This window comes from Rattus rattus, chromosome X (assembly GCF_011064425.1).
Source record: "Rattus rattus isolate New Zealand chromosome X, Rrattus_CSIRO_v1, whole genome shotgun sequence".
Classification (NCBI taxonomy): domain Eukaryota; kingdom Metazoa; phylum Chordata; class Mammalia; order Rodentia; family Muridae; genus Rattus; species Rattus rattus.
The window spans coordinates 5956296-5979562 of NC_046172.1; the positions used below are offsets into that span (position 1 = coordinate 5956296).

At 38.5% G+C, this 23267-nt stretch overlaps 1 long non-coding RNA gene across 2 annotated transcripts in view; it reads right to left on the reverse strand.

Annotated features, from left to right (window-relative positions):
- Window positions 1–7597: 7597 nt before the first annotated feature.
- Window positions 7598–23267, reverse strand: part of LOC116888273 — a 74232-nt gene continuing 58562 nt past the window's right edge. For both annotated transcript variants that reach the window (XR_004386297.1, XR_004386298.1), the window contains exons 4-5: window positions 10994–11161; window positions 7598–8491 (exon numbers count right to left, since the gene is read on the reverse strand). This is a non-coding gene — a long non-coding RNA (uncharacterized LOC116888273). The remainder of the gene's footprint in view (window positions 8492–10993; window positions 11162–23267) is intronic.

Below are 23267 nucleotides of genomic sequence, written 5' to 3' on the forward strand. Positions count from 1 at the left end.
CGAGAACATAATTATTGAACGTGGTAATCCTATGTACTACAAGATATCTAAAAGTGCCCCTTGGTTATTCCTCAGAAAAATTACACAATTTTTATCCATAAGTCACATTTCAAATCATCTCCTAATCATATTATAGTCTCACTGGTTCTATTTTACATAAATAATTAATACTTTTTCTTATTCAAACTCAGACCAACATCCAAAAGTAAATGAAGTTAAAATCTGTGTCACAATGTTTGTGTAAATGGTGGCAAATAAAATGTGACCTGCCAACAAGAACAGGACTTCCCATTGAAAATGTGTTAGGAGCAGCTAAATTTGTGGATGGTTCTAGGCATTGCTCTAAGGGAAAATAGGCCTTGGTTCTGTTGTATGGCACCACCAGGTCGGAGCTCAATTGTTACAGTTGATGTGGGTTTCCTTTTAGATGCCTGGAAAATGACTCTGCTGACCACATCCACATTCTGAAATACTTTTTGAGAACTTGTAACCAAACTGCAGGAACTGACTCATTTTGCAGTGCCCAGCCACCACACAATCATTTCAAAGAGACTCAAGTCAAAGTCAGAAACACCAAGGTTTCAGAATACAGGCAGAAAGTTGTCTGGATTTACATGGCAGGAGGGGGAAGTCCCAGGGTACAGAGGACAAACAAGAAGGACCAAGGTGAGGGAGATTAGGCCTCGGAGGAAGGACACAACAATTCTTACAGACAGAATGTGTGCTGTTGTCCTCAAGGCAAGAGGCAGCTCTCTATTTCTAGATGTAGCTTTGGTGGAGAGATATACACAGGATGATTCGTACAAAATGGTGTCTTAAAAGGCCATTCTTGAATTCCCCATCCTCTTCAGTTCCTCAGCAAAGTGATGCTCAGTCCTAAGCACTCCCTTGCTTCATAGGATGGAAGCAGGAATGGACAGTATGTCTCAGACACCAGGAATAATGAAGGGCTGACAACTAGGCTTGGAAGCAGTGGTTTCATTTCTACTTACCCACAAGTAAAACAGATTAGTCAGTTTCAATCTAAGACAATGATGCTATCCAGCCCAGCTGAACAAAACCATAAATAACAAAAGCAGTAACTCTTTTATGCAGATGGGCCCCTTGCTTAACAAAAATATAGAGGTTAACAGGAATGCATCACTAACTAGTCAGGCCAGATATAAGAAAGTTTGGATAAGGGCTCAGGTATCATGAAATAACATCTACTCAGGCAAGATTTATGAATAGCTATCAAACCCATTTGTTATCAGGCATGATCTAGTCCAGGTGTCTATATAATGGTGTGCATATCTTTTATGTCTGTTCTCACCCATACCATATCTCTTAATATGCAAACTCCCAGATGAGAGTAACTGCATATACTTTAGGCACAAATCAAGACTTTCAGTATCAGATTAGAAAAAGAACAATAAGGAGTCATCTGTCTACCTTTTGGGAATGGCAAGTAGTTGTTTTCAAAACAACTTTAAGAGAAAAGGTATATGAATTACCACCCTTCCCAATTCATTTTATTTTCTTAGGTTCCCTTTTTGTCTCCAGTGGGAAAGTCAGTATGCTTTAACAATTCCTAACTTGTGAGAAACATAATTATATATATTGGAAGCAGTGGTTTCATGACTCCTCTAGGACCTCCCTACTTTCTACACTGTCCATTTTTCTATCTTCCTCTTGGCTCCATATGCAACTCATCCAAGGAAATAGATGTGCTCATAAAGTCCCAAGCTTCCCCCTATTTCCACACTGAGATCCTGAGTCAGGTCAGGGAAGGATGAAAGGCAGCAAATGTGCCCTTTCTCCCCCACACCACACTGTTCCCAAAGTAATATATATATATAGAACCGAATATAAAACAGAATTAGTGGAAAAGATAAGTTGCTTCAAGTTCAAAACAAAATGTACAAAGACATGCCACATGAGAAGAGAGTTGCAGATAAATATAACTCAATCAAAATGCACCACTTTTAGACAGTCAAGCTACTAGTCACCTCTCTGAATACAGAGGATAGGAAGAACTACCTATATTGAGCTTCTTCATCTTTGTTTACTAGGAGCTTCATAGTAATCACCATAACTAGAATCATGAAATCAGCATTTTACTAAAAGAAAGTCTGCTACAATTTACATCCACCCTGGGTTCATACAGTGTAATAAGATTCACCTCTCTAGGTTACCTATGAGTATCACAAACATCCTTGGAAATATCCCTCTTTTAGGTAGTAACTACATCCTACCTTCCAGAAACATTTTGCTACGGAAAACAGATTCCTAAATGATTAATTTGATGTGTCCATTGCAGTTCTGTTTCTTCCTAGAATAATTTTCCTCTGACTACCACCATTGCTATCTCTCCTCTCTCTGTGTTTCTCTGTATAAATGTCATTATATCAGAGAGGCATTACAGTCAGCTGTAGATAAGCAGATGAATTCTCTAACCCGACACTACTCCCTCTCTATCTGGGTTGCTTGTGCTTTCTGCCATGACATTTACTAACATCTGCCATATATTTATTATCTTCCATCTACCATATGAGCAAGGACTTTGTCCACTGCCACATTCTCAGATGCAGAACACTAAAAAGAACCTTTTCTCCATGTGGTATCTTTGCCTATTGATTCTCCTACATAGTTATCAAGTGTATCAAGTGTAGGTGGCTCCTGAGACAACTTTTATCAACACCTTACTAAAAAAGTCTGAACTTTAAGGGTCAGGAGTAAAGGGGTGAATGAATGATCCATTTACCCAGTGTTAAGTGAAATTGTACACAGAAGAATGAAAGGAAGGAAGGAAGGAAGGAAGGAGGATGATAGAGAAGAATGAAGGAAGGGAGGGGGGGAGAGGAGGGAGGAGGAGACATACACACAGAGAGAGAGAGAGAGAGAGAGAGAGAGAGAGAGAGAGAGAGAGAGAGAGAGAGAGAGAAGCTTTTTGATAACTTCCCCATCATACAGGGACAGAAAAGCCAAGAGGAGTTATTGGTGCATGGTTGCCAAACAAAATGTGGGAAAGTAAGAAACTCTGTTGACTAATTTGTTTGCTTACCTCTGATCTACATGTGTTTCCTAGGAATGCAGATCTCACAATTCACACTGAAATTGTGTCTTTTCAATGTTCTTTTCAATGTCTTATTGGATAAAAGATGCAGGTCAGCCTATTTCATTGAAGAAAATTTGAACGATTATTAAAAAAGAATCTGTGGGCGGTGAAATCCAGTTTGAACATAGTACTGAATTACAAAGTAAACCCTGTCTTCATGAAGAATATTCCTGACTGCAGTGTGGTGAAAAGTACCACTTGCTCTGTAGTGTTAGTAGTATTACATCTTCCTCTTCCCACTTGCAAAAAAACATCCCTCCTTACTTTTCACAGCTATACTTGAAGATTGAAAACAAATAAGCAACAGCAACAACAACAAATCAACCAACCAAACTTTACCCTCAACCTTAGATCAGAATCAGAATTCAAGTTCATTTTAAATTATTTATCTTTTAGGAAGGCTTCTGTAAATATTTACTCTTCTGTAGAGAAGTGGTTTGAAAGTTTAAGTGACATGAAATCAGATTTATAATTTGGTCATGAAAGAAGGAAGTCAGTAAGTCCATTCAGCCAGCCATTTTTGCTATATAGTTTTCTCTCCCAAGACTTCTTCTTCATTTAAGCAAGGAACCTGGTTGACAGAAGATGTTTAACTGTCTGTGAGAGTTACAGCAAATGAAAAGCATCAAACAAAGACCTTTACTAAGGAAAAAAAAGGGGCAAAAGTAAGTTTATAACTTACAGCTACTCCTACTCTATAAAACTTTAATCCCGTTTTATAGACTTTTATCCTATCCCTTTTTTTTTCTTTCTTTCTTCTGTCTGTAGGAAGAGCTTGAATGGGTGAAAATAAGGATGAATGAATGAACAGAAAAATGATGGAATGAAGGGATGCCTCATTTGCATGTCTTCCTAGAGGTAGGATTAGTTCAAGAACAATGAAAATTTTAAGAGATTCACAAATCTTTAAACCCATGGCCTTGGATGGGCTGCCCTCACCTGCCCTCTACACTGAATTCTTAGCATTTACATCATTTACATCGAGAGGAATGTATCATCCTTGAAGCTACATTTCCATAATCTGAAACTAAACTCCTGGTACAAACAGGACATTTTGTTTTTCGTGGGCATCAGTGGCTGCTTTTAAGCTGTTCCTACAGAAAGCTTTCAGAACTAGACGGAGGTAAAGGAAGCATATATTCATAAATACAGATTCTGGTTCCCTTTACCTTTCTACCAAAAGGTCACCAGTGATTCAAGTGTTCACATACTTCTTCCCTCCACCCCCACATTCAAGTGAAAACTTGAGGGGGAAAAATAGGGGAAGTTAGATGAGTAAATTTATTAGTGCTTTAGATCAACTGAAAACAAGGAATTCCCCCTCCTGGATTTCAGTGGCTTAATTCTAACTCATAAAACACCAGTGACTAAGATAGTTCCCACTGATTTGTGAAATAAGAAGCAGAAAAAGTCAACTGTGTATTTCAACATTGAGAGGCCCAGGTCTGAAATATGTTACACTTTCTACAACAGAATTGAGAAGATCACTACTGAAACTTTTGGCTTCAGCCAACTTTTACTCTGCCTTTGGACCCAAATTACTTCCCATCTGTGCAGCCAACAGCCTATTTGGATTCAGATTCCGTTTCCACAACAGACAAGTGGCCTGAAGTAAGTTCCTTTGTTTCTCTGTTCTTTGGGCCCCTCACCTATAAAATAGATATAACGCGATAGTACCAACAACTTGCTATGAGGATCTACACAAATCATTGCCAGTAGACTATCTACAATAGCAGCTACCTAAAACACACTCAATCTACAATGAATAGTAGCCAAAACTTTTTGCAATTTTAGTTAATCTACTATGCAGACAGTCACATAGAGTTTACCATAAACACATAGGCCTGGAACTAAACTGAAATGGTTTGGGGAATACAAGTGAGTAGAGAACCATCACTTCAGGTTCCCTAACATGTTTTTTTAAATGTAGGATTAAGTAAGTGTGAGGTCACATAACTCACTATCCAGGCTCTGTGATTTAGAGAACCCAATAGACTCACTTAACTACCAAGGGGAAAAGTAAGCTTAAAACACAAACAAACTTGTTCCCTAACCTTGGGCCTCTTACAGAATAAATAGCTCAGATTTGGAGGTGATTTTGTACGACGCAGGTAATCAAAACTATCAATGCAAGCAGCAAATCGTGGTTGGGTCTACATAAATTTAACCTATTTTTCTTAGTTAAGAACTCTACCATTGTTTGTGTGTGTGTGTGTGTGTGTGTGTGTGTGTGTGTGTGTGTGTGTCTGTCTGTCTGTCTGTCTGTCTGTCTGTCTGATGGGGGTACCAATGGATTCTCTTTTTAAAATATTTTTTCATTTAAAAAATGGTGAAGGCAGAAAAAAAACCCTATAACATTAATAGCAAGGTCTCAGCAGAATGAGACAGATTTACTTTAGAAATCATTTTTTTTTTAATGGCAAGAAGAATATGCTTTAAATGAAACCCTAGCCTGGCCTTCATTACAGACAATTCCACCCTGCACTTCAAAAGAGTTATTTTAGTTTTTACGTACAAAGTTATCACTATATTTAGATTAGTATTTTAAAGTGATTTCAAACAAAATAGGTGCTATTTATAATAGCTATTTACAATAGCTATTATAAATGTTTATAAGAAAAGTAAATGTTTATATTGTTATACTGACTTAAAAAGACATCAAATCCAACTTTTGTATGCATCAAATATTTTCCTTCAGAGAAACTAAGGGAAATGAGCTATAGTCCTATATTTATATAACATAGTTTACTGCTAATAGCTCGTGTGCTGTGCTTTATGTCTAAGAGTAGTCTAAATAATTTAAAATGTATAAATTATAATAAACAGAGGAGTGAGAGATAAGTTATAGCTTGGAATCCTAACAAGTTGAGCCAGCAGATGCTAAGATTAAATCACTGAAATTTTAAATATATAGTCTGTATAACAATTGTTTTATATTGATCATTTTTCAAAGAAACAAGGGTAGTTTACTAGGTAAGTAAAAGATATTTTAGATGAAATATATGTTCTAATTCAGCTGCTCATCTTTGAAAGTAGTTAATAAAATGACATTACTTTGCATACCCTCCTTAACTCTTATTCTTCCTGATATCCAGAAAATAAATGGACAATCCTTAATATTATATATAGAGTAACTACATTCAAACTGGTTTAGGTTTTTCTTCTGAATAAAAACACCTATCCTCCAAATTTAGACTATGTAATCGAAACAGTTTGTTTAGGAGAAATAAGTTTTCAGAACTATTACTATAAAAACCAGTACACAACAGTAAAAAAAAATAGTCACCAACATTTTTTTTTCTTGTCTATAGCATTTTGAAATGGACATAAGGAAATCAAGTTGAAGACAGACATCAAAATATAGATCCAGAAATCTTTAAGTGTGTTCAGTGCCAACAATACCAGAAGCAGTTGACTAAAATGGCAAGCAAGGACATAAACTGTACAACATGCCAACAGGAAGTAATTGCTGAAACCCTAAACAGGGAAGAAGTCACAGTAACATAAAATGGGGAGGTTTAGAAAGAGTTTATTTTTAATGACTAGAAACATATAGGAACAAGAGAGCCACTTTGTACATGTTTGTTTGTTTGTTTGAGAAACACTTTTAGAAGTCTCCTTTTCTAGATTCAATCATGCAGTTCAATTTCCTGGGGCTGCCCAGTTTGCCCAAAGGCACTTACTTACTTTGCCCAGCATGACTCTTAAGCTAAAGTGTCATTCCCTCTAAAGTGTCCCTTTCTCCCTTAACGACCTAGACAGCTTTCTGGGTAAAAAGTTTCAGAAAATAGATATGAAAAGACTTTTTGTAATTATATGCAAAAATTCCTTTGGAGTTAAAAAAATTTTATTTCTTTTGTCTTAATTTGTCCCAATTAAAAAAGTAGACTCACTGAGAAGGAGCTTGGATTCATGAAACTCCTGTAGTCCACCCCACCACAGACCTGTGAACAAACATTTCACACAGGGGAGAGAGGACCCTGTTAATGACCACAGTGGTAATATCACCATCACCTTCACAGGACATAGGCACAGGGCAAGCAGGAATGCAGGAAACAGGTGACACACCCCTCTGACTCAGCCAAGTTTCACTGCTTGCAAATCCTGGCTCTATTATTTCCTTCCTATATCATTTTGGGAAATTGGCTTCACTTCTCTGTGCACTATTCTCTCTACAGTAAAATGGAGTAACAATCATACTGGCCTTTCAGTTAATACATGTAAAGCGTTTTACATTAAAATCTATCTCCTGGGTAACCATTAGAAACTGGTCAGCACAGAACTAGATGCCGGGGATATATTTAGAAAAATATCTAACGTATAGCATGAGTTTAATAAACAGTAATTCAAAAGTCAAAAAGTCTTATCTGGCACTCTGATGCTCATATTACTACAAATGTTTATAAGGAGACTGATTATTTAACATACATACATGCATACATATATACATACATACATACATACATACATACATATACATACATACATATGTAACTCCAGGAGAGGTCTGGTACTCTATTCCAGAATCAAGTATGTGAATATTTCTCTGATAAAGCATACAGACTTAGTGAGCTAAATAAAGACTACAAGTGGCCTCATGTAAGCTCAGGTTAGGACTTGCCATCAGTTTGTGATATGAACTTTTTCTTTATTTGTCAGAACCTTTTGGACTTTAGAAGAATTGGTAGGTTTCTCTTTATTAAGTAAGGGATAACCTTCAACTAAAATTTTTCTTCACTAGTTCTTGAGGTATGAGTAACAAAATAAATTGCTAAAACCATTGTGGAATAGAAAATACCTTCAGGCATGGAAAATGCAATAGTGCATAATTAAATCTATGGGACATATTAGTCTAAACAGTCTTGCTCTGAAACAGTGTTTCCGAGATTCTCATCCTGCCAATTCATTCAATAAACACCTCTTAAAGTCTCTTTTTAAAGAATGTTAAAAGATAAAATACTTATGACTGCTTGATAAAATGCTCCTATTTATTCCATAGGAAAAAAAAGACAAAAGCTAGGAAATGCCAAATGAACAGTTGGTTGGAAAGCATGTGTCTCATAAGAACACCGAAGCCTCCGCAGTCATCCTTAGAGGGAGAGGAATAAATACTATACCAAACTGGTAAGCCATCCTGCTGCTACCAAAGGAATTCTCTCCACATTGCATTTGAAGGAAATATTTGCAGCTCTTCAAGAACTTACAATAATTGGTTCAAGATGTTCTTCTCATGGCTGGTCAACACTGGATAAAGGGTGAGCACAACCTCATGGAGGTTGACTTTTACTCATTACTCCGTATGTTGGTACTTATCTCTCCCAATTTTTTACATACTGATTTTGTATTATAGTATGGCTTCCTTCAAGGCCTATGCTTCCCACTTCCATGGTGATCCTGTATACAAAGGCAAGTCGAGAAGACCCAAAAGGAATGGAGATCATTATAATGACTCATGATTTTCCCCCTTCTTGTTATACTTCTACTCATTAAGACTATAGCAGGAGGTCTGAATGACATTTATGAACTGAGACCTTAAAGCTATATTTCAAACCAACTACTCAGTTGTCAGAGAAAAAATATTTCAAGGCTTATTTGGGTTCTAACAAATAGCTGTTGTTGATTTAAGGCCCCCCTTTAAAGTAAGCTCACACACACACACACACACACACACACACACACACACAGACACACACACACGCACACACACACACACACACACACACACACACACACACACACACACACACACACACACACACACACACGCACACACACTACACACACACACACACACACACACACACACACACACACACAGACACACACACACGCACACACACACGCACACACACTCACACAGACACACTCACACACAGACACACACAGACACACACACAGATTTGAAAGTATACAGTATACTTATCAAATACTATTGGGTAGAAATGATTGAGGTATATCTCTTAAATGGCGTCCTTTAACATTGTTGTTTTGCAAAACCTCAAAGATCAAATATGCTAAAATACCAGTATCTTCAGGAAATCTGGGAGAGAATTCAGAACAATGCTTTTAGATATACATTTAAAAATAATAAACTCAGAACAAAGAATGACAAATTAAATTTTAAAGATGAAGCTTTTGGGACATACTTTCTAACATTTACCATTCCAATTTTTATTATATCCCATTTTTATCACTTAAGACAATGGATTCTAAACGTCTGAAGAAAATCTAAAGCTTTTATATACTCTTTTTCCTATCCTGCATGTATTTAGCTCAATATTAAATTACCATGGTTTTCTACCCAAGTATTTACATGAAATACGGAAGTAAAAATAAGTATTAGTCGTTGAATATATACTAGCAGTAGGATATAAATTAACTAGAAATACTATCATGCTTTTTCACCATTTTTCTGTCTCCTCAAATCTAGAAGTTCATGTATGTCAGGAGGGCACGCCTTAATTAAGCCAAATGACATGTGACATCCATATAAATTTGCAATGCCAATGTACTGATTTATGGCTGGATTTGCATCTCACAACCATGATTGTGTTTTAATGAAACTGAAGTCTTGGAGATATTAGCCTAAGAAAAATGATCTCCAAACCTTTAAAGTATGTGGGTGGGACATAATTTATAGATTCCAACACACTCACCTTCTTCTTCCCATCTGCAGCCCACTCAACTAACAGAAACCCACAGTTCTGCTACCCTGTTATGGCTTTCTTTTGTTAAGTTGAGAATTTTATGATTTCAAAAGGAACAGAATGGGAGCCAGAAGTCAAGAATGTACATTCAACTTTAAATTTAGTTGGAGGTACTTAACACAAAATAAATAATATTACATTCTTTATAATTCAAAGCCCAGTTCTGTTCATGTCAAAATTGGACATTTATACTCAGAAATGAAGATTGCCCACAATACCTATATGTAAGTACTGACACTAAAAATATTTCCATCTAAATTTACGTAAGTATATATCACATCATTACTTCTACTGACCAATAAGAAACAGACAAAAATCAAGCAGCCACCTATTATCCTAATCTGCTTGTTGGACTCAATCTTTATGCAATCTTATTTCAGCAAAGTCACGAAGTCAAACATTCACACTAATATAAAACTGCTATCTCGGTGTCCTTTGGAACACAGATATTCACAGCTTTACTGTCTTTTTCTGGAATAGGAACAGCTCAGATTCAAAACCGGAAAACTGAATTTTACATTTCTGAGAAAAGAAGGAAGGCAGGAACATGGGTATCACACCATTAAGAGTTAGTTGCTCATCACCATCTTGAAAATGTTATGTACTGTATGGAAATCAGCACCCTTTTGCTTTACTAACGTAATCAAATAGAACAGTCTTAAAATCATGACATGAATGCAAAACAAATTCTATGACAAACAAAATCTGCCGTTCACAATCAGATGTTTTGGGTATACTGCTTCAACTTTCATTTTGTAAAGATCTAGATAAAATAAGACACAATGGGAAACAAAGGAGCCGACTAATTCTGAAAGTATCTCTTCAAATTTCAACTTGCTAGTCAGACTGAATGCAAATCTCTATCCATGGAAAGTTAATGTAAGTAACTCAAGCAAACAGCCCATTTTGATTTCATGCTTTGCCCCACTGAAAAGGAAATCACGTCCAAAAAGTAAGATCTAGTTCTATTACATATGTTTGGCTGAACTAGTAACACCCAGCTCATTTTGTTAATTACCTGGTTCCTTCTCAGCCTTTATGCTTTACTATGGGGTTACCTGCTTGTAAAATTCCTACCTTTGTTTATATATTCTCTGTTCTACACACTTTTTAGGGGTTTGTGAATAATTTTGCAATTCTCCCACACACCATATGATATCTATTAGGGACAATGCCACTTTTCACTTACCAATTCTGGAAAATGCAGTGTTTCCTGGTAACAGAATGCCGGGAGCTTCCGTTTGCTGAAACTCCCTCTTCTCAGCTTGGTAAATCTGATTATAAAACGCCTTTGTTCTGCTCGCATAAGTCACTTCTTTCCACAAAAGTTTTCTAACGAGTTATCTGCATTTCATTCCTGTGACAAAATGAATCAGACAAAAGGAAAAAGGGGGACAGGGAATAAGTCCATACAAGTTCTTGGCACACATTTTCAGCTACATTTTTCTCAGTTTAATCAGTAAGCTGCATTAAAGTGACAGTTACCAGTTCAGGAAGCCAGAGTTTGATCAAATCAGCTACAAGCAATCTCAGTGTCTTGCTGGTGTGCAGACCCCATGGCTGCAGTCACTTGGTCATCTATCACATGAGGAATCACTGGACAGTCTCCACCCCCATCCTGCTCCTGATGAGCAGCAGCCAGCGGGAGAGTGGAAAGTGGACAGTCGTCTAACCCGGGACTTCTTATAGGGACCTGACAATTAGCTGCTGACCAATGGCAACCAGCACCTAGTACCTAAGTCACATGACAGGGAAGTCCCTATGCCTGTAAAATTTTTGAATTACTGGGGTTATACAAAGGACACTCATTCAGGAAAAGGTGGGGTTCATAAGCCGAAACAGAAAATGCCCTGGCTGTGACAACTCGAGCTTTAAAACAAGTAACACCCTAACCTCACCCAGACAGAGAAGGAGCTGAGACCCAGCCAGGATGGGAATCAGAAGAATGTCTGGCATGTATTAAAAAATAATCCCAAAGCAGAGGCTGAGTTTAAAAGCTCAGTTGAGCTATAAATGAAACTGCTCATCCCGCTTCTGACAGTCTCTCGTACAATTTCACATTCTAAGCTTCATTCTGCACAGCTCCACAGAGGCTTGCAGAGCCACCATAGGGAAATGGGTGAGGTGCATAAGCCTCTCTTCCCTTCGCACAAAGGGTCCCAAGGGAAGATTCCTAAGTCAAACACATTTCTTTTTAAAACAATTGTAAAAATTAAGCAAATTTAACCATACTTGGGATAAATCTTTATGCTAACTACAAATCATGCCCCCTTCCATTTTCATTTGTCCATATCAAGAATACTCTTGTTAAGTAAACAACCCACTTCATGAAGTAGCTGCCAATTTATTTTAACACCCCCAATTTTTCTTAAATACCGCTTATGTCTCAGAAAAAAATTCAATCACAAACACCCTTACAATTTCTTCATTCTTTGAAAATAGTACTTACAAATATTCTTTGTTTGGATCTGTCCATTTCTTCTCCCCCTCCCCCATCATCTATAGTCAAAACACGGGCTCAACTTCTTCTTTTCCAAACCAGATGCCTAATTTTACTCAGGCAAAGCTGTAGTTTTTTTTTTTTTCTCCAAGGCAAGCCCAGAGATAATTGTGCTGCTTAATATTCCGAATTTATGGAAGGAAGCATAATGTCAAACAAAACCAGGTGATGACTCACATCGCCTCCTGGCCATATTTCTCCCAGAATGGGAGGGTAGTGGGCACAGCCCATTTGGATGTGACTCAGTTTTATTAGACTGGAGGTTGTAGTTGATCTGACAAGCTCCCTTTTTTTTTTTCTTTTCTAGCTCATACATTAAGGACCAGAAAGCATGTTTTAATGGGTTTCAAAGCATTCAATCAGGTAAACAAGAAAGCTCTGAGATTATATTTTAAGTGTCAGCTAAGCTCTGGCCCTTTCTAATATGTAATGTTTCAGAACCATATGCTGTAAATTTTACAACTAAGGCCACTAAACAATCAAGTTCACACAACAGTGGAGAAAAGGTTTTCTACATACAGGTCTTCTGCCTCATGTCTTTACCATGGGAGGAACCCAGTTTTAAATCTCTTTTTCGGGCCCATGTGGCAGGTTCTTCAGGAAGTGGTCAGGGACATGAGAGCCGAGCCGTGTAACAGGCTTTCACTTTTGCATGTACTGCAATTTGCACTCTAACCTGAGTCATTCACATAGAATCACCAATTCTACAATGGCCCCACCCCACCCCAACATCTGAATAGTCTTTTGATGTCAACTTGTTTAATAGCTGAAGACAAAAAACCTTAAAAATCACCAAATAATCTCTGGGGAAATCCCAATCAAGTAAACTGCTTCTAAGTCTCCTCTTCAGTATGATGTTTAACTACCATGATGAGAGTGGCATTACATGCAAGGAATTAATTACTCTCAGGTATTTGGGAGATAGGAAGAAATGGAATAATAAGTGCAAACCTCCCCCCAACACACACACAATCTGAATGGCTCAGGCAAGCAGTCAAACTACAGTTATCTCTTTTCAGCATACTTCCTTTAACCTTGAGCAAAGTCAGCAACTGCTTTGACAGAGGCTTTTACTGTTGATTAAACCTTGATGGATAACTAGTTATGTTACAATGTAGGACATACCTTCTATTTTTAAAATACAAGGCAAATAGCGAATTCTCCAACTCACAGATGAAGACACAGAAAAGATACACACATGGAAATATTATTTAAAAAGCTAATACGGAAGTTGATCATTGACTTTATAAATATATAAAAAATTCCCTGTAAGTTTTTTTTACTGAATAAACACCAATCCAAATTTTCATATAAAGATTCAGATTTCAGAAATGAAATTTAAAAACTACTTGGAAGTACATCTCCAAATTATACTAAGTCTTTATATTTTAAGTACATACACATATTTCTCAACTACTTATTAAAACCTGTTCATATTTCAACAGGGATATATTAATCTAGCCACTGATATTTTCTGAGTAAAGCTTTATTGGCTTAGAGACAGTTACCTTTCCATGGTACACAGAGAACATCAAGTCTATAATTACTTAGCTTCCAATGGAAATTAACACACAGTGTGAAAGCAGACACTAATAAAAATCAAAGAACCAAAACTCTGGCCTCTGAAGAAACCTATAACATCTGTTAAAAGTCTGTAGAATGGCTAGTGTTTCAATTCCGGTTTCTCCAGCCCTTCAGCTTTGCACCTGAACTGAAAAGGGTTGACACGGTGTTTGAGTCACACACAGCAGTTATACTCTCACTTAAAAATAATATTTAAAACTACTTTATTAGTGATGACAAACATCTGACCAAGCCATCATTTCTATAGAGCATTTCAGAATCTGTTGGGGCTTTTTTCCATTACATTTTCTGGAGTATCCTTAAAGTCAGTGCAGAAGGGAGCTATGACCAGATGGAACCAGTCAGAAAAGATATTCAGAAATTCCCATAGCAGCCCAAACATGATGAGAAAAAGCCCGCCTTCCCGCACACAAAGGAACATGCAAGGTTGTGTAGGGTTGTGGCAAGAGGATAAGGAGTTAGTTCAAGGCCATCCTAGGTGAAACCCTGCCTCAAAATTAAAACAAAACAAAATAAAACAACAACAATAACAAAATAGAACTTTCATTCTTGTTGGCCCAGACATCAGAACTGTCACTAGCCAGGAAAAGATACATGAGTCAAAAAATTGGAGGAACATTATAGTCCTGTTCAGGGTAGAGCACTGTCCTGGGCACAGTGCAGAGCACCTCCAAACAGCCTCTAATCAAAGGGCAAAAGAGTACAGACCCAGAGTAGACCCATGGTCTACTCTTCTGCTTTGTCTTGTTTTGTTTTCCTCCACAAGGCCACCACATAAAAGCCCATGACATTTACCCTAAGGGAAGCCCAAGTAGTTAGGTGAAGAACCTCAGTATATGTTCTCTGTTAGATTGTCTTTCATTAAGATATACATAAATGGGAGGAGAAGCCCTTGGAACTGCCAAGGCTCGGGTGCCCCAGTGTAGGGGAGTGTCAGGGTTGGAAGGTGGGAGAAAGTGGGTGGGTGGATGAGGAAAGACCCTCATAGAAGCTGGGGGAGGGTGTGGGATAGCAGGTTTCTGGAGTGGAAAGTGGGTAAGGGTTAACATTTAAAATGAAAATTTTAAAAATACGATAAAAAAAAACTAAAAAGAAAAAGATTAAAAAAAGAAGAAATTCTACTTCTGAGTACTCCAAGCTCTGGTTCCATCTGAAAGCTCTATGAAGCAGTTCAACCATCCCATAAAGCCTCCAGGAGCAAAAGCTAATAGTTTTCAGTCAACATGTAACAGAGTTGATGGATAATTAAAAAAAGACAGCAGGCAGACATCACTGAAGTACAAGTATACTTTAAAAATATGCAGATCCTAGGCTCTCCTGAAGAGCAAAGAGCAAGCAACCAATCCAACCTGTCTTTAACGTAATGGGCGCTAAGACAGCAAAATGGAGGGATGGTGGTGATGTGGGAAAGCTCCAGGACTCACTGCTTTTGGTGGGACCTTGGGTCAGAGGTACATATCTGCTTCAATTCTGAACTAAAAGGTTGTTTTTGGAGAAACAGCAGAGAGTTCTCTCTCTGCCAGAAACCCAAAATACCAAACAATGTGACTCTTTCATTTCTAGAAACCCCAACTATAGGTCAAGGTGAACACAAAGAGCCCAGGATCCAATACTGGCCCTGGGATGGTATTGCCTATAGGAACATGGGGGGAGTCACTTCCTTTCTGTTTTTCATCACCTGGAGAATTGGCATAAAGAAGAAAATGCTGGGACCAAAAAAAAAAAAAAATCAATCTCTCCTTAAGTAATGCTTACCACATTACCAAGCCTGAGTAGCTACCCCCAATAGTTCTCTTCCAAGGGAGGCAAGAATAGCCTCAAGCTTCCATGTCATACTGTCCATTCAAGCAAATTAAGTGACTTCATCAATTATATTTTGTAACAATCAAAAATCTTTGGAGAATGTCAAGTATGACAAGGCATGTCCATAGTTCCCTGCCTTGGGAAGCAGAAGCAAGAGGAATACACACTCGCTCTGAGCCACGGAGTGCGATCCTGGCTACAAAACATCAAAAGTCCATTTCTTATTTAGCAAAGTATAAAAAAATTTTATATAAACTATACATCAAATTAATGTGCTCTGAAAGTACTTTGCACCTGAACTGAAAAGGGTTGGCATGGTGTTTGAGTCACACACAGCAGTTATACTATCACTTAAAAATAACATTTAAAACTACTTTATTAGTGATGACAAGCATCTAGTGATGCTATACTTCTGAAAGTATAGCAAAGTACTTTCAGAGCACATTAATTTGATATATAGTTTACATAAAATTTCCAGGATCATAATTCGGTATGTGCCTCCATGGCTGGGCAACATGAAATGCCTTGACAAACATGTACACAAACTACATGAAAATTTATGTAGGACACTGGGAGCATGTCTTTATGAGGACTGGACTGTGCTCTAAGCTTTTCATGTAATAGAAGGAGCCGCCTGTCTTTTTGCAGTGATTTCACACAGAAGCTGAATATTTCACTTAGAAATAAAATTTCTTTCTCCTGTCCCCCACATTTTAAAGAACTAACTGGACTCAGTTCTTGATGACAATAACATGGTGGGTGGGGAGGAATACAGGGAGTGGGCAGGGTGGGAGAAGAAGAGGGGGACAAGGAGGAAGAGGAAGAGGAGAAAAAGAGAAGGGAAAGAGAAAGGGGCCAAAATCTGAATCATGCCATGTGAATAATCTTAGGTTTTTTTCTTCTTCCTAAGGATATAAATCAAATTAAGCTTGTTTTGCTGTGGGCGAAGGAAAGAGAATACATTAATATCATGAATCAGAGCAATTATCAACTATGTAACACTCATTAAAAGTTAACTACAATCACTGCTTTCTCACAAGCTGTCCAAAAAATGCAAGAACACTTGTTAATCAACATAATCCTTGACAAAAACCCCTCAAGTTTCAATTAGATTATAACCTTCTTCTCTAAAAACAATAAAATTATTTTTGCACATATATTTCAGAAGCAATATTTACTTCAGAGACCACTGTGAGACAGTTTTTTTTTTTTTTATTAACTTGAATATTTTTATATACATTTCAGTGTTATTCCCTTTCCCCAGTTTCGGGCAAACATCCCCTCCCTCCTCGCTTCCTTATGGGGTGTTCCTCCCCACCCTCCCCATTGCAACCCTCCCCATTCAGTCTAGTTCACTGGGGGTTCAGTCTTACCAGGCCCCAGGGCTTCCCCTTCCACTGGTGCTCTTACTAGGATATTCATTGTTACCTATGAGGTCAGAGTCCAGGGTCAGTCCATGTATAGTCTTTAGGTAGTGGCTTAGTCCCTGGAAGCTCTGGTTGCTTGGCATTGTTGTACATATGGGGTCTCGAGCCCCTTCAAGCTCTTCCAGTTCTTTCTCTGATTCCTTCAACGGGGGTCCCGTTCTCAGTTCAGTGGTTTGCTGCTGGCATTCGCATCTGTATTTGCTGTATTCTGGCTGTGTCTCTCAGGATCGATCTACATCCGGCTCCTGTCGGTCTGCACTTCTTTGCTTCATCCATCTTGTCTAATTGGGTGGCTGTATATGTATGGGCCACATGTGGGGCAGGCTCTGAATGAGTGTTCCTTCAGTCTGTTTTGATCTTTGCCTCTCTCTTCCCTGCCAAGGGTATTCTTGTTCCCCTTTTAAAGAAGGAGTGAAGCATTCCCATTTTGATCATCCGTCTTGAGTTTCATTTGTTCTAGGCATCTAGGGTAATTCAAGCATTTGGGCTAATAGCCACTTATCAATGAGTGCATACCATGTATGTCTTTCTGTGATTGGGGTTAGCTCACCAGGATGATATTTTTCCAGTTCCAACCATTTGCCTACTTAATTTCATAAACTCGTTGTTTTTGATAGCTGAGTAATATTCCATTGTGTAGATGTACCACATTTTCTGTATCCATTCCTCTGTTGAAGGGCATCTGGGTTCTTTCCAGCTTCTGGCTATTATAAATAAGGCTGCGATGAACATAGTGGAGCACGTGTCTTTTTTATATGTTGGGGCATCTTTTGGGTATATGCCCAAGAGAGGTATAGCTGGATCCTCAGGCAGTTCAATGTCCAATTTTCTGAGAAACCTCCAGACTGATTTCCCAGAATGGTTGTACCAGTCTGCAACCCTGCACCAACAATGGAGGAGTGTTCCTCTTTCTCCACATCCTGCTAGCATCTGCTGTCACCTGAGTTTTTGATCTTAGCCATTCTCACTGGTGTGAGGTGAAATCTCAGGGTTGTTTTGATTTGCATTTCCCTGATGACTAAAAAGATGTTGAACATTTCTTTAGGGTGTTTCTCAGCCATTCGGCATTCCTCAGCATGGAATTCTTTTGTTTAGCTCTGAACCCCATTATTTAATAGGGTTATTTGTCCCTCATGTCCCTTTTCTTCTTGAGTTCTTTGTATATTTTGGATATAAGGCCTCTATCTGTTGTAGGATTGGAAAAGATCTTTTTCCCAATCTGTTGGTTGCTATTTTGTCCTAACCAGTGTCCTTTGCTTTTACAGAAGCTTTGCAGTTTTATGAGATCCCATTTGGTAGATTCTTGATCTTAGAGCATAAGCCATTGGTGTTTTGTTCAGGAAATTTTCTCCAGTGCCCATTTGTTTGAGATCCTTCCCCACATTTCTTCTATTAGTTTGACTGTATCTGGTTTGATGTGGAGGTCCTTGATCCACTTGGACTTAAGCTTTGTACAGGGTGATAAGCATGGATCGATCTGCATTCTTCTACATGTTGACCTCCAGTTGAACCAGCACCATTTGCTGAAAATGCTATCTTTTTTTTCCATTGGATGGTTTTGGCTCCTTTGTCAAAAATCAAGTGACCATAGGTGTGTGGGTTCATTTCTGGGTCTTCAATTCTGTTCCATTGGTCTATCTGTCTGTCTCTGTACCAATACCATGCGGTTTTTACACTATTGCTCTGTAATACTGCTTGAGTTCAGGGATAGTGATTCCCCCTGAAGTCCTTTTTTATTGTTGAGGATAGTTTTAGCTATCCTGGTTTTTTTTGTTATTCCAGATAAATTTGCAAATTATTCTTTCTAACTAAATGAAGAATTGGATTGGTATTTTGATGGGGATTGCATTGAATCTGTAGGTCGCTTTTGGTAAAATGGCCATTTTTACTATATTAATCCTGCCAATCCATGAGCATGGGAGATCTTTCTATCTTCTGAGGTCTTCTTCAATTTCATTCTTCAGAGTCTTGAAGTTCTTGTTGTACAAATCTTTCACTTGCTTGGTTAAAGTCACACCGAGGTACTTTATATTATTTGGGTCTATTATGAAGGGTGTCGTTTCCCTAATTTCTTTCTCGGCTTGTTTCTCTTTTGTGTAGAGGAAGGCTACTGATTTATTTGAGTTAATTTTATACCCAGCCACTTTGCTGAAGTTGTTTATCAGCTTTAGTAGTTCTCTGGTGGAACTTTTGGGATCACTTAAATATACTATCATATCATCTGCAAATAGTGATATTTTGACTTCTTCTTTTCCGATCTGTATCCCCTTTGACCTCCTTTTGTTGTCTGATTGCTGTGGCTAGAACTTCAAGAACTATATTGAATAAGTAGGGAGAGAGTGGGCAGCCTTGTCTAGTCCCTGATTTTAGTGGGATTGCTTCAAGTTTCTCTCCATTCAGTTTAATGTTAGCCACTGGTTTGCTGTATATGGCTTTTACTATGTTTAGGTATGGGCCTTGTATTCCTATTCTTTCCAGGACTTTTATCATGAAGGGGTGTTGAATTTTGTCAAATGCTTTCTCAGCATCTAATGAAATGATCATGTGGTTTTGTTCTTTCAGTTTGTTTATATAATGGATCACGTTGATGGTTTTCCATATATTAAACCATCCCTGCATGCCTGGGATGAAGCCTACTTGATCATGGTGGATGATTGTTTTGATGTGCTCTTGGATTCGGTTTGCCAGAATTTTCTTGAGTATTTTTGCGTCAATGTTCAAAAGGGAAATTGGTCTGAAGTTCTCTTTCTTTGTTGGGTCTTTCTGTGGTTTAGGTATAAGAGTAATTGTGGCTTCATAGAAGGAGTTCGGTAGTGCTCCATCTGTTTCAATTTTGTGGAATAGTTTGGATAATATTGGTATGAGGTCTTCTATGAAGGTCTGATAGAATTCTGCACTAAACCCGTCTGGTCCTGGGCTCTTTTTGGTTGGGAGACCTTTAATGACTGCTTCTATTTCCTTAGGAGTTTTGGGGTTGTTTAACTGGTTTATCTGTTCCTGATTTAACTTCGGTACCTGGTATCTGTCTAGGAAATTGTCCATTTCCTGAAGATTTTCATGTTTTTTTGAATATAGGCTTTTATAGTAAGATCTGATGATTTTTTGAATTTCCTCTGAATCTGTAGTTATGTCTCCCTTTTCATTTCTGATTTTGTTTATTTGGGCACACTTTCTGTGTCCTCTCGTTAGTCTGGCTAAGGGTTTATCTATCTTGTTGATTTTCTCAAAGAACCAACTTTTGGTTCTGTTGATTCTTTCTATGGTTCTTTTTGTTTCTACTTGGTTGATTTCAGCTCTGAGTTTGATTATTTCCTGCCTTCTACTCCTCCTGGGTGTGTTTGCTTCTTTTTGTTCTAGAGCTTTTAGGTGTGCTGTCAAGCTGCTGACATATGCTCTTTCCTGTTTCTTTCTGCAGGCACTCAGCGCTATGGGTTTTCTTCTTAGCACAGCTTTCATTGTGTCCCATAAGTTTGGGTATGTTGTACCTTCATTTTCATTAAATTCTAAAAAGTTTTTAATTTCTTTCTTTATTTCTTCCTTGACCAGGTTATCATTGAGTAGAGCATTGTTCAATTTCCACGTATATGTGGGCATTCTTCCCTTATTGTTATTGAAGACCAGCTTTAGGCTGTGGTGGTCCAATAGCACGCATGGGATTATTTCTATCTTTCTGTACCCGTTGAGGCCCGTTTTTTGACCAATTATATGGTCAATTTTGGAGAAAGTACCATGAGGAGCTGAGAAGAAGGTATATCCTTTTGCATTAGGGTAGAACGTTCTATAAATATCCGTTAAGTCCATTTGGCTCATGACTTCTCTTAGTCTGTCTACGTCTCTGTTTAATTTCTGTTTCCATGATCTGTCCATTGATGAGAGTAGGGTGTTGAAATCTCCTACTATTATTGTGTGAGGTGCAATGTGTGTTTTGAGCTTCAGTAAGGTTTCTTTTACGTATGTAGGTGCCCTTGTATTTGGGGCATAGATATTTAGGATTGAGAGTTCATCTTGGTGGATTTTTCCTTTGATGAAATAAAGTGTCCTTCCTTATCTTTTTTTTGATGACTTTTAGTTGAAAATTGATTTTTATTTGATATTAGAATGGCTACTCCAGCTTGCTTCTTCTGACCATTTGCTTGGAAAGTTGTTTTCCAGCCTTTCACTCTGAGGTAGTGTCTGTCTTTGTCTCTGAGGTGTGTTTCCTGTAGGCAGAAGAATGCAGGGTCCTCCTTGTGTATCCAGTTTGTTAATCTATGTCTTTTTATTGGGGAGTTGAGGCCATTGATGTTGAGAGATATTAAGGAATAGTGATTATTGCTTCCTGTTATATTCATATTTGGGTGTGTTATGTTTGTGTGCTTTTCTTCTCTTTGTTTTGTTGCCAAGACAATTAGTTTCTTGCCTCTTCTAGGGTATAGCTTGCCTCCTTATGTTGGTCTTTACGATTTATTATCCTTTGTAGTGCTGGATTTGTAGAAAGATATTGTGTAAATTTGGTTTTGTCATGGAATATCTTGGTTTCTCCATCTATGTTAATTGAGAGTTTTGCAGGATACAGTAGCCTGGGCTGGCATGTGTTCTCTTAGGGTCTGTATGACATCAGTCCAGGATCTTCTGGCCTTCATAGTTTCTGGTAGAAGTCTGGTGTGATTCTGATAGGTCTGCCTTTATATGTTACTTGACCTTTTCCCTTATTGCTTTTTAATATTCTTTCTTTATTTTGTCGTTTGGTGTTTTGACTATTATGTGACGGAGGTGTTTTTTTTTCTGGTCCAATCTATTTGGAGTTCTGTAGGCTTTTGTATGCCTATGAGTATCTCTTTTTTTAGGTTAGGGAAGTTTTCTTCTATGATTTTGTTGAAGATATGTACTGGTCCTTTGAGCTGGGAGTCTTCACTCTCTTCTATACCTATTATCCTTAGGTTTGATCTTCTCATTGAGTCCTGGATTTCCTGTATGTTTTGGTCCAGTAGCTTTTTCCGCTTTACATTATCTTTGACAGTTGAGTCAATGATTTCTATGGAATCTTCTGCTCCTGAGATTCTCTCTTCCATCTCTTGTATTCTGTTGGTGAAGTTTGTATCTACAGCTCCTTGTCTCTTCTTTTTGGTTTTCTATATCCAGGGTTGTTTCCATGTGTTCTTTCTTGATTGCTTCTATTTCCATTTTAATTCCTTCAACTGTTTGATTGTGTTTTCCTGGAATTTTTTCAGGATTTTTGTGTCTCTCTCTATGGGCTTCTACTTGTTTATTTATGTTTTCCTGGAATTCTTTTCAGGCATTTTATGATTCCTCTCTGTGGCTTCTACTTGTTCTCTAAGGGAGCTCTTCACGTCTTTCTTGAAGTCCTCCAGCATCATGGTCAAATATGATTTTGAAACTAGATCTTGCTTTTCTGGTGTGTTTGGATATTCCATGTTTGTTTTGATGGGAGAATTGGGCTCCGATGGTGCCATGTAGTCTTGGTTTCTGTTGCTTGGGTTCCTGCGCTTGCCTCTCGCCATCAAATTATCTCTAGTGTTACTTTGTTCTGCTATTTCTGACAGTGGCTAAACTGTCCTATAGGCCTGTGTGTCAGGAGTGCTGTAGACCTGTTTTCCTCTCTTTCAGTCAGTTATGGGGACAGAGTGTTCTGCTTTCAAGGCAGTAGTTTTTCCTCTACAGGTCTTCAGCTGTTCCTGTGGACCTGTGCCTTGAGTTCACCAGGCAGGTTACTTGCAGCAGAAAAGTTGGTCTTACCTGTGGTCCCGAGGCTCAAGTTCGGTCGCGGGGTGCTGCCCACGGGCTCTCTGCGGTGGCAGCAACCAGGAAGATCTGCGCCGCCTCTTCCGGGAGCCTCCGTGCACCAGGGTTTCAGATGGATTCTGGTGCTTTCCTCTGGTATCAGCAATGAGTGTAGAGAGCAGTCTCTTCTGGTTTTGCAGGCGTGTCTGCCTCTCTGAAGGTTTAGTTTTCCCTCCCACGGGATTTGGGTGCAGAGAACTGTTTATCCGGTCTGTTTCCTTCAGGTTCCGGCGGTGTCTCAGGCAGGGGTCCTGCCGCTCCTGGGCCCTCTCCCCCGGGAGCCCAGAGGCCTTATACAGTTTCCTCTTGGGCCAGGGATGTGGGCAGGGGTGGGCAGTGTTGGTGGTCTCTTCCGCTCTGCAGCCTCA